Source organism: Bos mutus, chromosome X (assembly GCF_027580195.1).
Source record: "Bos mutus isolate GX-2022 chromosome X, NWIPB_WYAK_1.1, whole genome shotgun sequence".
Lineage (NCBI taxonomy): Eukaryota > Metazoa > Chordata > Mammalia > Artiodactyla > Bovidae > Bos > Bos mutus.
Window position 1 is genome coordinate 4,366,778 of NC_091646.1, and position 14,430 is coordinate 4,381,207.

The following is a 14,430-nucleotide window of genomic DNA, read 5'->3' on the forward strand; positions in this document are numbered from 1 at the left end:
TCATTGGAAGGACTGATGCTAAAGCTGAAACTCCAGTACTTTGGCCACCTCATGTGAAGAGTTGATTCATTGGAAAAGACTCTGATGCTGGGAGGGATTGGGGGCAGGAGGAGAAGGGGACGATAGAGGATGAGATGGCTGGATGGCATCACCGACTCGATGGACATGAGTTTGAGTGAACTCCAGGAGTTGGTGATGGACAGGGAGGCCTGGCATGCTGCGGTCCATGGGGTCGCAAAGTGTCAGACACAACTGAGTGACTGAACTGAACTGAACTGAACACATAGACTCATTGATTAATATATTGAGTTTGCCAAAAAGTTCATTCAGTTAGTGAATACATTGTTCAATAAAGTTCTTGATGAATATGAAAAATACATCTTTTAACTGAAAACTGAGTGAACTTTTTGATCAGCACTATACAAGGAACTGACACATGGTAAGTGCTTTGAAAGTATGTGCTGTTCCTGTGAAATAATCCTTTTAATTTGGTGTTATTTGCACTACAGATGAAGAGCATGCCCTATAGATATCAATCTTAGTAAAACTGTATAAATGCCATTTTGACATAGAGGTTAGATATCCAAAGTGTTTTAAAACAAATACAAGCAATTTGAGTCTTCAGTAAATCTGACCAAGTAACAATATCAAAAGTCCATTTTGAAGTGTAAGTAATACAGGTGGCCTCTCTATGCTGAATATACTAACTGAAATTTACTAAATGTCTATTTGACATTATGTTTTGTGACTTAGACACACTGTTTGAAAATACACTTAACATTTAAATGGTCAATTTAATCAGCCTTCAATCTGTTTATTACAAAGATCTTAAACCAACAACTCAACTTAGCTATTTTTCCAACTAGGGGAAAAAAAAAACTATTTACCTGATACCTGGAAGAGTACCTAATAGATAGTAGGAATTTAATAGTTATTAAATGGATGGATGGAAGGATGGATTCAATTTGAAGTCAATGTAGACAAATTCAAAGTTTTATTTATGTCAGCATGTTATGATAAATTCAAAGTTGATTTTATATATAGAAGTTAAACCAGTGATAATTCATTTCCATAGAAGTCAGGTCATAGAAAAATGTATGAAACATATACTTTTATCAGTTCAGTCTTGCTTTTTGGCAAAGATGATATGAGGGAGATGAGAAGCAAGACCCAGTGATTTGACAGAATACTTTTCTAGAAGTTGCACAGTATAGTCACATTATAGATGCAGCTGAAGGAACATACTACAACTATTTTTATTCTGTATTATCCATCTCCCTCGAAGCTGAATGTCCCAAATATTCCCATTTTGGCATGGGTCCAAAAAGAGAGTTGTCATGTCGACTTTAAGCCAATATACTATGTCAAGAATGTCATCAGTTATGTGACCACAATTTCGTGTGTCTACAGTGATGTGAATGTGACACCTCTTAACTTACTTGCAATCATCTATTACTCTGGAACACGCAGCTTCATAAAGTCCTGAATTAATCTTCAGGGAGAAGAATGCCTAATAAAGAACACAATAATGTGCAGCAGCTCTGGCAATAAATTTGATGAAAGGTTTTCTGAAAGCCACAGCAAAGGGTAAATGAGTCCACTTATTAGCTCTGTGTTGGTGTTATTTATGTTCTGTGACCCACAGGGAGATGAGAGATTTTATTTTGCTGCCAGGGCTGCCTTCCCAGGGCTTCAGCATGCTGATGTGTTGGAACCAATGTTTGTACACTAAGTGGGAAAATTTTTTCATCTTAAGAAATGTCCTTTCTTGAAACAAGAGTTTTACCGAGTGTTGTTTTGTTGTTGTTTCGGTTTGGTCTGTTTTTTAAATTTCAATCTTAGGTTCTTGGAGTTTGGGAACCATGGTGTATTTTTGGTGGCTTGGAGGTTTGGGATAGAATTATAAGTGAAAATGAGCTTATCACACATGGGATTTTTAATGATACTCTGTGAAGTATATTTGAGGAGAAGATCATCGAAGTGAATAAAGTACAAGTTTTGTTAGATATTTTCCAATAGGTTTCTGTTTGGTTTTATAACAATTCATTGTCTGAGAACTAGAAAAGGTGCCATTTATTTTTACTAGTTTCTATTGGGTATGTGTGCATTCAAATTTTGAATTTGTTTTATGGTTAACTTTTGATTGGATCCTTTTCAGAGTTGAATTGAAGAAATGACTATGGTTTATTGCTCTTATGTTCATAATTGAGCTCATTTCATGGCACCATTGAATAAGGACAAAAATGAACCAGAAAACTTTGGCTTTACATCCCTTAACCTTTAATGAATTTTCATTCATCATTTCTCTTCATTTCCAAACCCATAAATACCTAGGGTCCTTAACACCGTTCCCTGAATGTTGTGTTCTTTCTTTTCATTATTGTCAGCACTGCCTTCAGCTGATCTTTGTGGGTTTCGTTTATTATTGTTCTTGCTATAGGCACTTTTGAGAAAATAAAGATGATGCCCATTGAGGCTTTACCTGAGTATTTGAATTTGTATTTTATGATATTACTTTTCTCTTTTGATATTACATTTTAATTATGTAGCATTCTGAACTCAAGAGTTGGAGAAGAGAGAAAAAGTGAGATGAAATGAATATGGTTATTTTTGTTAATCATTATGGATCAAGTTTTCATTTTTCATTAATCCCCTACATCACCTGTATGTCCCATTCTTGATGTGAAATCTCAGAAGCCAGTCATATAACTTAGCCAAGAAAAATTCAATGCTGTTTAATTTAAAATATAATTCAAGTGATAGATCATTCATAGAACATTTGAAACTGAAATATTTGTCCTACTCTAGAATAAATACTTGGAGCTGTGAGAATTTAAAAAAATTAAAGAAAGAAAGGTGTACAACCTCAAGAAAGAAGAAGGCACCGAGTAATTCAGTGTTTTATTGTTACAAAATTCTAAAATTTACATGTGTTTCTCTCCATGGAAGCAAATAAAGCTCTCTTCAAAGTTTAATTTATTGACATTTACTGACTCAATCAACAAATAAATATTTAATGCCAGTTTGTGTAAGGCACTGTTCTACATAATACAGAGGAGAATAATTCATGGCCTCCTGCTCTCAAGAGGTTTACAGTCTGTAAACATAGGAAAAAACAATCTTAATATGAAGTAAAATTCAATATAGGTTTAAACAAGGCTAGTGGCACAAGCAATTTTCTATTAAAAATATAAGGGAATGAGGAATTCAGTATAAGAGACTAGAAAAGACATTCAAAAGCTGTTATATTTGGAACTGAAAAATAAATAGTTCGTTAATTCAGTAAGTGAAAAGTTGGAAGAAGGTCATTTTTTTCTGGAGTGAATAGAAGAAGAAAAGGCACAGAGGTGAAAATACATATCATGCTGAGTAGTTACAAGTGGATTCTTTGAGATAGATTCGATGGGACTAGCAACCAATCAGCACTTTGGCAGTGAAAAGAAAGTGAGAGATAAAACCTTGTTTTGAGGCTAGAAATTGGGTCAAGAGTAGGATCTTCAGAGTAAATGAAATAATTGCCGATTAATTGGCATACTGGGAAGAGGGAAGCAGCTATTGACTGTTGCAGCATCACCTTGTGTTTTATTGCATTGACATAAATGTTCAGTTTTGAAGGGATATAGCATTTCTATAATACCACTGTTCTTAAAAATTATATGAAAAATAAATTAGTTGGAGAATACGGAAAAGACTGAATCTTTGAAATGGGCAATGGCCTTCTGTCTGGTTTAGGAAAGAAATTGTTTTATCAGTATTTTCTACACCAAGTTCTTCATAAGGCTTACATGGGGTGAATGTCTTATTACTGCTGCTCATGGCCCTATCTTTAATATATAAGTAGCACTGAGTCTTCTAAAGAATGTTCACTGCAAGATCCTCTAAGTAGAATTTTACAAGTAGACTTTTTTTTTTTTTGCACAACATCTCACAGAGCAAGTGTTCCATAGAGACTATTTAGGGAAACATAGTCTTATATAAATATTTTTTTTAAAAACCTGCCTAAAAGACTTACTAACTCTATGATATTCTCCAGCTTGAAAGTTTCATTCAAAAAATATGATGGGTACAGTACTGTAATTCCCACCCTGAAGTTAACATATTTTTTGCATCAACCATTTTATGGGTAACAGGTATAACATTTTTACTATATTCATGCTGCTTAAAGCTCCTAAAGAAGAGCTGGAAGTAAAATGATTGAAGTTCTTAGTTCTGCAAAATTTGATGACTCCCTGGTGGAATTAATTTCCAAAGAGACTGGATATCTAGTATCTTATCTTTCTAGCAAATTAGAAACATCCAGGCCAAAAGCTTATGAAAATGAAAAACTGTAGGAAGAAGAGTATGGAGAATGTTTATTTAGAGTTTGTGTTTCTAAATCTGTTGTGTATAGCAAAAGGAACGGTGATTTTTAAAAAGTTTCTACTTGTGTGGTCCTTTCGTCCTGGTCAGTGTTTGTTTCATTTTCTTTAGATCTCTGTAGTTTTAAGCCACTGAAGTTTTGGTTAAGTTTGGTGGAGAGTAGTGTGTCATCAGGAGAAGGCAATGGCACCCCACTCCAGTACTGTTGCCCGGAAAATCCCATGGATGGAGGAGCCTGGTAGGCTGCAGTCCATGGGGTCGCTAAAAGTCAGACACAACTGAGTGACTTCACTTTCACTTTCCACTTTCATGCATTGGATAAGGAAATGGCAACCCACTCCAGTGTTCTTGCCTGGAGAATCCCATGGACAGAGAAGTCCAGTAGGCTGCAGTCCATGGGGTCACACAGAGTCGGACACGACTGAAGCGACTTGGCAGTGTGTCATCAAAATGTAAGACTAATCAGTTAAGTTACTGCTTTTGATTCATGTTAAGAAGTATGAAGTTTATTTAACAAGAAAGTGGGATAACAGAAGACAATGTATGCCAACTCTCAATACTCCTAGCAAACAGTTGAATAGGGAGTCCACCATGGAAACTGAGGTCACAGGGTATTTAAAATGACTTCTTTTTGGCATGTTTAAGATTTTGGTATCAGTCAATCTGCCTAGTGCGACTCCTAGACTAAAACTTTATCTTGAAACCAAAAAGCCTAGCCATAGCTATTTTCTGTGGTGCTAATATACGTAATAATAAGGCCTTGCACACACCACCCTTGTTGCAAATAAATTAACATAATTGATGAAAATTTGCTTCTTAAAATCATAACTCACCAATATCATCACTCATTGCTCAGAGATGTCAAGGTACACAAGTGAAGATGCTCTTCTTAATGGCTTAGGACTGTGCTATCTTCTTTAGCACTTCAATAGGAAGTATTGTTTAGAGGATGATACCTCATATGTAGTAATATTCATGCCTGAATATATATATATATATATATATATATATATATATATATATAAAGAAAAAGAGAGAAATAAGAGGAGGAAGGGGAGGGAGGAGAGAAGAGAGAGACACAGAGACAAAGAGAGAGAATGCACTTGAGATTAATTTTGGACAGTTCATGCAATGACCCTTCAATGATGGTTCTCTGTGATTGCATGCATGCATGCTAAGTTGCTTCAGTCATGTCTGACTTTTTGCAACCCTATGCACCGTAGCATGCCAGGTTCTCTGTCCATGGGATTCTCCAGGCAGGAATCCTGGAATGGGTTGCCATTTCCTTCTTCAGGGGATCTTCCCAACCCAGGGATTGGCAGGCAGGTTCTTTACCACTAGCACCACCTGGGAAGCCCTATGTGATTAAACCAGATTTAACATTCCTAGTTGTATACGAAAAATCAAGTGACAGAGTTTCCATTATAAAAGAAGAACATAACATGAAGATAGAGAGTCCCTGACAACATGTTAACATAACACAGGAAATAAGGTTCAAAATATTTGCAGAATCATTCACTACATAAAGCATAGTATCAATCAAGATTAACGTTCTGGAAGCTGTACATATATATGTATACATATACAAAAGTAGTCCTGCCCAAAGCGGCTTACATTTAGAGATATAGAGCCTTAAATTAGAAACATTTTGGGTACAAAATGGTTTGTAACTCTTGGAATCACGGTCTAACACATTCATAAAAATATATAGTTATAGATTTCCAAGGTATTCTTCTGGAATGGGAATGCTGTCAGGCATAATTAGCATCATTTGAACTATGTTTGTCTACATGTGTGTGCGTGCTAAGTTGTTTCAGCCGTGTTCGACCCTTTTGGACAGTGGAGTCTGGCAGGCTGCAGTCCATGGGATTCTCCAGGCAAGAATACTGGAGTGAGTTGCCATGCCCTCCTCCAGGGGATCTCCCTGACCCAGGATCAAATCCATGTCTCTTACATCTCCTGCATTGGCAGTTTTTTTTTTTTTTTCTTTTTACCATTAGCATCACCTGGGAAGCTCACTTTTAAATAAGAAATATGCCAGCTTCTCCACAGAAGAAAAGAAATTTGAGACCTTGAAGAACCCAAGTAGGCTCTTGCAGGAAAGTTTACTGAATGTGACATATTTGGTGGAGAAAGTTGTTAACAATATGAGAAATGGGGCTATAAATGAGTCCAATATATGTATGTATGTATATTAGTCGCAAAGTCGTGTCCGACTCTTTGCGACCCCATGGACTGTAGCCCACCAGGCTCCTCTGTCCATGGGATTCTCCAGGCAAGAATGATGGAGTGGGTTGCCACTCCCTTCTCCAAACATCCCTCCTATTGAGAGGGTTATTTGATGTTATCTGTCAATTCAAAATTAACTTTCTCCCTGTAATTTTCCAGAACTTACTGGAAATAATTATTTTAGAATTCAATGTATTATGTCTTTGCCATTGAACCAACAAAGTATAAATGTAGAGAAATATTTAAGTTATTCCTTAGCTTCTTCTTTCCATGCCTTCCCCCTATTTTATTTATCCCTCTCCACCCTCCTTTTTGTTTTCCCTTCTCCTTTTCATTCTCTTCATTTAACAGAAATGAAACTGTAATTTCTGTAATTTTTACAGAAACTGTAATTACCACTTTTTGAACACAGACATTGGTATAAGTGTTTGTAGGTATTCTTCATTCATTTTAAAAATACATATTGAACACTTCTAAGACACAGAAACCTTTCTAGGAAACAATATCCTTGCTTACATAGAGCATATGTTGTACTTGAGGAAGGGGATAAACATGTAATGGAACAAGATAATTATACATTATATTAGATGCTGTAAGGGATGTAAACAGGGTGATTATATAAGAATTAAGAAAGACCATCTTGAGAAAGTGATATTTGGACTGAGATTAAAAAAAAAATTAGCTATACAAAAATCTGGGGTTAAAACATTCTAGGCATAAGATACAATGGAGTTTAGGTTGTTAGAGAGGGAGGCCTGTTTGGATAGAACTCACTGAAGAAGAAGGCTCCCCTGGTGTCTCAGACGGTAAAGCATCCATCTGCAATGTAGAAGACCAAGGTTTGATCCCTGGGTCGGGAAGATCCCCTGGAAAAGGAAATGGCAACCCACTCCAGTATTCTTTCCTGGAAAATCCCATGTTTAGAGAAGCCTGATGGGAGAATCATATGAGAAGATGGAGAAGTAGTCAGGATCTTGATTACAGAAACCCTGTAAGCAGAAGTAAGAAATGATCCTGAGAGCAATGAGACTCTATTGCATATATTCTATGCAGGGAAGAGATATAATCTGATTTGCATTTTAAAACTTTGTGGGGAGAATGGATACTAAGGGTCAAGAATGGAATTAGGGAAACCTATTAGGAGGTTATTGAATCCAGCTGTGGTGCTGGAGAAGACTCTTGAGAGTCCCTTGGACAGCAAGGAGATCCAACCAGTCCATTCTAAAGGAGATCAGTCCTGAATATTCATTGGAAGGACTGATGCTGAAGCTGAAACTCCAATACTTTGGCCACCTGATGAGAAGAACTAGCTCATTTGAAAAGACCTTGATGCTGGGAAAGATTGAAGGCAGGAGGAGAAGGAGATGACAGAAAATGAGGTGGTTGGATGGCATCACTGACTCAATGGACATGAGTTTGAGTAAGCTCCAGAAGTTGGTGATGGACAGGGAAACCTGGCGTGCTACAGTCCATGGGGTCACAAAGAGTCAGACACAACTGAGTGACTGGACTGAACTGAACTGAATTCATTTAGAGTTCTGTATTGGATTATAATGATATTTGTGTGTATATGTTTGTGTGTGTGTGTGTGCTCAGTCATGTCCTACTCTTTGCAACTCCATGGACTGTAGCTCACCAGGTTCCTCTGTCCATGGAATTATCCAGGCAAGAATACTGGATTGGGTTGCCATTTCCTATTCCAGGGGATCTTCCCAAACCAAGGATTGAACCCAAGTCCCCTGCATCTCCTGCATTGACAGGCTGATTCTTTACCACTACATCACCTGGAAAGGCCCTATGATGGTAGTTATTGAGAAGTGAACTGACTGGGGACTTGTTTTGCAACCAAAGCCACAGGACTTGGTATTGCATTGGATGTGGAGAATAAAGGAAATAAGGTATTGTAATAGGGAAGAACAATTGCTTGGCAGTTGCTACTTTAGCCAAGTTCTGAGTGCAGAAAATTGAAATAGATAGACTAGTATATTAGAGGTGATGATGTGAACACATTTAATCCTTATAACAAAGCCAGGGATTATTACCATTAAACAGATGAGAAAATTGAGGCTCAGAGAGATTAAGTAATTCATTAAATGTCACAAAAATTGGTAGAGGAAGATCAAAACCAGAGCCTCCTTGACATCAAAGATTCCTGCCCTTAATCACTATCTATCAGGAATTTAGGCTTAGAGAAGAAAAACACCAGGATTTGAATAATTTAGTCTGTTGTATCCATGCTACCAAAGTTCACTTAATAGAACTCATAAGATACCTACTCCAAAACCAAAACAGGTCATTAAACTGGCCTTTAGAAATTGGTAGACTTCAAGGGGATGCTGGCAGTATTCAATGTATTGACTTTTATTTCACAAAAGGCAACTTCTTCTAAGTCGTATTTCCTGCTTCGATGGTGGAAGTAGGGCTGCCTGACATTCTATGGCATTGAATTCCAGTTTTAAGTTCTTTTTGCGACTAGCAAACAGTTATTGACTTCAAGCCTGTGCTAGTACATTACAGAGAACATAAACCTCTTTTTTTTACAGTTGATATTTCACCTTATGATTTTGGAGATGTGCCTGCCTATCCACAAAGAGCCAGATGGCATTGAAGCACCGATTACTAACTACTCAAGGGCAATTCCATGCACAGAATAGAAATAAACAGAAATTGGCGAAAGAAGTCCTTCCTATCATTATAAATTGCAAGACATTCTATAATGTACTTAATTGTTGTGTGTTCACAATTATATTAATTACAAGTCTCTTTTGAGATTCTTCACAGGGTAAACCTGTGATGTTAATTATGCCACCATAGTGACAGTACTCCAGTATTTTAGACAAAAATAAATCGCTATGCTATGAACAGTCATCTGTCACTTTACACCTCAGATAATCATATGTCATCTCTATAGAAGCATTAATGGTAAAAGAACTCCCTAACTCACATATTTAGGATGATCAAATTACACATGTAATGGAATTTTGGGCTGGATATGGTTTTAATTTCAGTAAAGAGTAGATGTCTCTCAGAGGAACTTCCTGAGATAATGAAATCATTTGTGCATGATATAGAAAATTGACACTGAAGATATATCTTACAGATTTTCCCATAGTTATTGCAAAAAAAAAAAGTTTATAAAATTGTGCTTTGACCTCACAACCTAAGTATATCTGGGAATTGTACATATGAAAACAATGGCAAGAAGATCTATTTAGTGGCCTGGACCTGATTTCTACATTGAGTCATAACTATACTGGAACATAGTACATGTCAGACTACTTGGTCTACTTGTTAAAGGTGATTTGGAGTGATAGCAACTAATAGTAATTGAATGCCAGCCACTAGGCAGAGAGGAGCCTTCTGTGTTTATCTTAACTAATTACCACCACAGCCATACAAGTTCAGTATTAATAATCCTCATTTTACACAGAAGGAGTAAATAATATGTATAGACTCCCACAGTCACTCACCATCAGAAACATAATGCAAGAGCTATGGAGATAAAAATGTAGATTGTATATACCTTGTTTGTCTAGAATCCAGTTTGATTTCACTGGATTACAAAATAAATGGCTAATAGTATGTCCTCATCTCAAACTTTTCTAAATCCCAAATTACAAAATACACAAAATAAAGTATATATGTGTATATGTATATGGGCTTCCCTGGTGGCTCAGATGGTAGAGAATCCGCCTGAAAGGCAGGAGACCTGGGTTCCATCCCTGGGTTGGGAAGATCCCCTGGAAGAGGGCATGGCAAACCACTCCAATGTTCTTGCCTGGAGAATCCCCATGGACAGAGGACCCTGATGGGCTACAGTCCATAGGGTCACAAAGAGTCGGACCCGACTGAGTGACTACGCACATATACGTATATTCAATAATGTATGTGTTTAATTTATTTATTTATTTACTTATTTGTTTTTGGCTGTGCTGGGTCTTTGTGGGCCTTCTCTAGTTGCAGTGAGTGGGGGCTACTCTCTAGTTGCGGTGCACAGGCTTCTTTTGGTGTTGGTTTCTTCAGTTGCAGTGCACAGGCTCTAGGATGCATGGGCTTCGGTGGTTGCAACTTGCAAGCTCTAGAGCACAGCCTCAGTAGTTATGGCCCTCAGGCTTAGTTTTTCCGTGGCATGTGGGATCTTCCAGACCAGGGATTGAACCCATGTCCCCTGCACTGGCAGGCAGATTCTTAACCACTGGGCCACCAGGGAAATCTGTGTTGTGTGTTTTTAATATAACATTTTCCTGAAAATATAGGTTTATTGTAGACAATTCTGAAATTTTTGAATAAAATAATAGTTAACAGTATAACCTTTTTCTTAATATCTTCTGCTTCTGTTAGGTCCATATCATTTCTGTCCTTTATTGAGCCCATCTTTGCATGAAATGTTCCCTTGGTATGTCTAATTTTCTTGAAGAGATCTCTAGTCTTTCCCATTCTGTTGTTTTCCTCTATTTCTTTGCATTGATTGCTGAGGAAGGCTTTCTTATCTCTCCTTGCTATTCTTTGGAAATCTGCATTCAGATGCTTATATCTTTCCTTTTCTCCTTTGCTTTTCGCTTCTCTTCTTTTCACAGCCATTTGTAAGGCCTCCTCAGACAGCCATTTTGCTTTTTTGCTTTTCTTTTTCTTGGGGATGGTCTTGATCCCTGTCTCCTGTACAGTGTCACGAACCTCAGTCCATAGTTCATCAGGCACTCTATCTATCAGATCTAGGCCCTTAAATCTATTTCTCACTTCTACTGTATAATCATAAGGGATTTGATTTAGATCATACCTGAATGGTCTAGTGGTTTTCCCCACTTTCTTCAACTTAAGTCTGGATTTGGCAATAAAGAGTTCATGATCTGAGCCACAGTCAGCTCCTGGTCTTGTTTTTGCTGACTGTATAGAGCTTGTCCATCTTTGGCTGCAAAGAATATAATCAATCTGATTTCGGTGTTGACCATCTGGTAATGTCCGTGTGTAGAATCTTCTCTTGTGTTGTTGGAAAGCTGAGCACCAAAGAATTGATGCTTTTGAACTGTGGTGTTGGAGAAGACTCTTAAGATTCCCTTGGAGTTCAAGGAGACCCAACCAGTCCATCTTAAAGGAGACCAGTCCTGGGTGTTCATTGGAAGGACTGATGCTGAAGCTGAAACTCCAATACTTTGGCCACCTCATGTGAAGAGTTGATTCAGTGGAAAAGACCCTGATGCTGGGAGGGATTGGGTACAGGAGGAGAAGGGGATGACAGAGTATGAGATGGCTGGATGGCATCACCGACTTGATGGACATGAGTTTGAGTGAACTCTAGGAGTTGGTGATGCACAGGGAGGCCTGGCATGCTGCGATTCATGGGGTCGCAAAGAGTCAGACACGACTGAGTGACTGAACTGAACTGAACTGAACAGTATAACAGTGGCTGGGCACTTATTATGGATCAGATACTCTGATAATTTTTTTTCCATTGATGATTTTGTCTAATGCTCATGACAACCAGATGCAGAAGATGTTACTGTTACTTCTTTTTCACAAATGAAACAACAAAGATACAGAGAACTTAAACCTTTTTCCTAAGGCGCCACACTTTTAAGTATAGATTCAAACCCAAGCAGTCTAGCTTGAATCCACACTCTTTACCTCTACTGTGCTACTTTTATGCAATAGCCATAGAAAACTACGGACAATGTTTGGATCTATTCCCTTCTAAGTGCTTATGCTTTAAAGGTAGTTGCCAGAATTGGCTTCTAAACTCCTACTCACAATGCTGTATGAAAAATCATAAATCTCTCTCAAACCTCATTTTTTTCTAGGTTCAAATGTCTACCCCAATATATATAAGGATATCATATCACCAGAAACTCATCTATAGAATTTAGGGGAACAAAAGTAATTTTTAAAAAGTTATCATATACCTACATTTCTATCTTATACTCATAGTGCCTGACATTTGTAAAAGGCAAAAGCTCATGGCCCTGAATTTTCCGAGTTTCTGATACTCTGCTCTTCTCTGTCTATTTTTCTATCCTGTAGCACTCCCAAGGCTTTCATTAGCTCTGTGCTGCTCCTCTGCTTATGCTTCACAAAATTTTGCCTTTAGGGAGCCATTCAAACTGACATGTAGTCTTCCAGAAATCAGAATATAACTAACAAGAAGCATGATCAAAAAGTGTTTTCCCAAAGCAGGAGCTTTAATCTTCATATGGGACTTTGTCTCCAAAAAAATGCAACTTTACTAAAAGTTTGAAGTCACAAATGAGTTGGCCCTGGCCTACATTCACTGATATTAGATCTTCTGGCTCCATGTAAGAAGTTACTCATAGCACCTGTAAGATATGTTTTCAGTTTTAAATAGTAACTCTTTAAATTGAATTTTTCTCCAGTGTAAAAGCATAGGTATTTTTTTTCCAGTTGAAACATGATATTCCAAATGCTAGTGTTTATCCATTGACTACTAATTGTGGCCTTGTATTGATGCCTGTGCATTTGAGGAAGTAGGCACCTCTTCCAGTCTTACCGACTGGTTTTGGCAGGCAAAGTACTTCACCCAGTCAGCCTGTCCAGAGATTCTGGGTGGGCCCTCTGGTGGTGTCTGTAGGAAGGCTTGCTGTTGGAGTCTTTGAATGGGCAAATCTGGTGCTTGGGTAAGTAGGTGGGCATTATTTCTTACCCCTAACGACTTGACACTTTGGCAATCCAAACTACCGGTATTCAAAGTATGAACCCTGAATCAACAGCATCATCATCACCTGTGGATTCATTGGAAATGCAAATGATCAGACTACACCACACACAGCTACTATCCACCTTGCTATACTATCTGTGTTCTTTCCATCTCTGCTCTGCTGAATTACAGGTTTTTCTTATAAGAGGAACATTTTCCTATCACATTATTGCCAACCTTACCCATACAGAACTTACCAGACACCATCCTATCATGTGTCTTTCCTAGTTGTTTTCTGGAAATCAGTCTCCAAAAAGGTATAGTTGGGTGATATATTGATGATGGTATGGGGAGTACAGCTCTTGTGCTTCTTCAAGAAATGCGTATCTCCTTAATATTAGTAGTAAAAAAAAATGCTACCCAGTTTTGTGCTTCTTCTTGACTCCAGGAGAAGTCCTAAGGTGTTTGCTACTTTATTTCTGGCTGGTAAAGTTGTTCTCATTTAAGTGTCAAAGTGTACATGGGCCATCGACTTTATTTTTCAGTTCCACAGATTACATTTTTGTGAAATGTACTTCTAAATTATAAAATTAGGTTAACTTTCAACCTTACTTTTGGTGTTAACTTAGTTTCCTCCAAAACCTACTTGTGTTTTTATAGGTATTTTGTTTCTGTCAGAGTTGGCATTTCTACATTCAGTGTTTGCGCAGTTTCCTAGGTCTGATCCAAAATCTATAGCATCTGAGTCTTTGTTGAATAGAACTTGGGGATCTACATTTTACTATGATCTACAAGTATATCCTGTGTACACTAAAGTTGGATAAACCCTGGCCCAGAAGTATTTCATAGAAAGAACCTGGGAATTACAGTGCTTCCTGGCTGAAAGAACATGTTTGTTAATAATGGAGACTATTTTAATTTTATTTTTGCTTTTCATTGCATGCTGCAAGTCAAATGACATATACTAGAGGTTTATTTAAGTTTCTTATGATGTATACTTTTTGTGCTTTGAGAAGGCAATGGCACCCCACTTCAGTACTCTTGCCTGGAAAATTCCGCGGACGGAGAAGCCTGGTAGGCCGCAGTCCATGGGGTCGCTAAGAGTCAGACACGACTGAGCGACTTCACTTTCACTTTTCACTTCCATGCATTGGAGAAGGAAATGGCAACCCACTCCAGTGTTCTTGCCTGGAGAA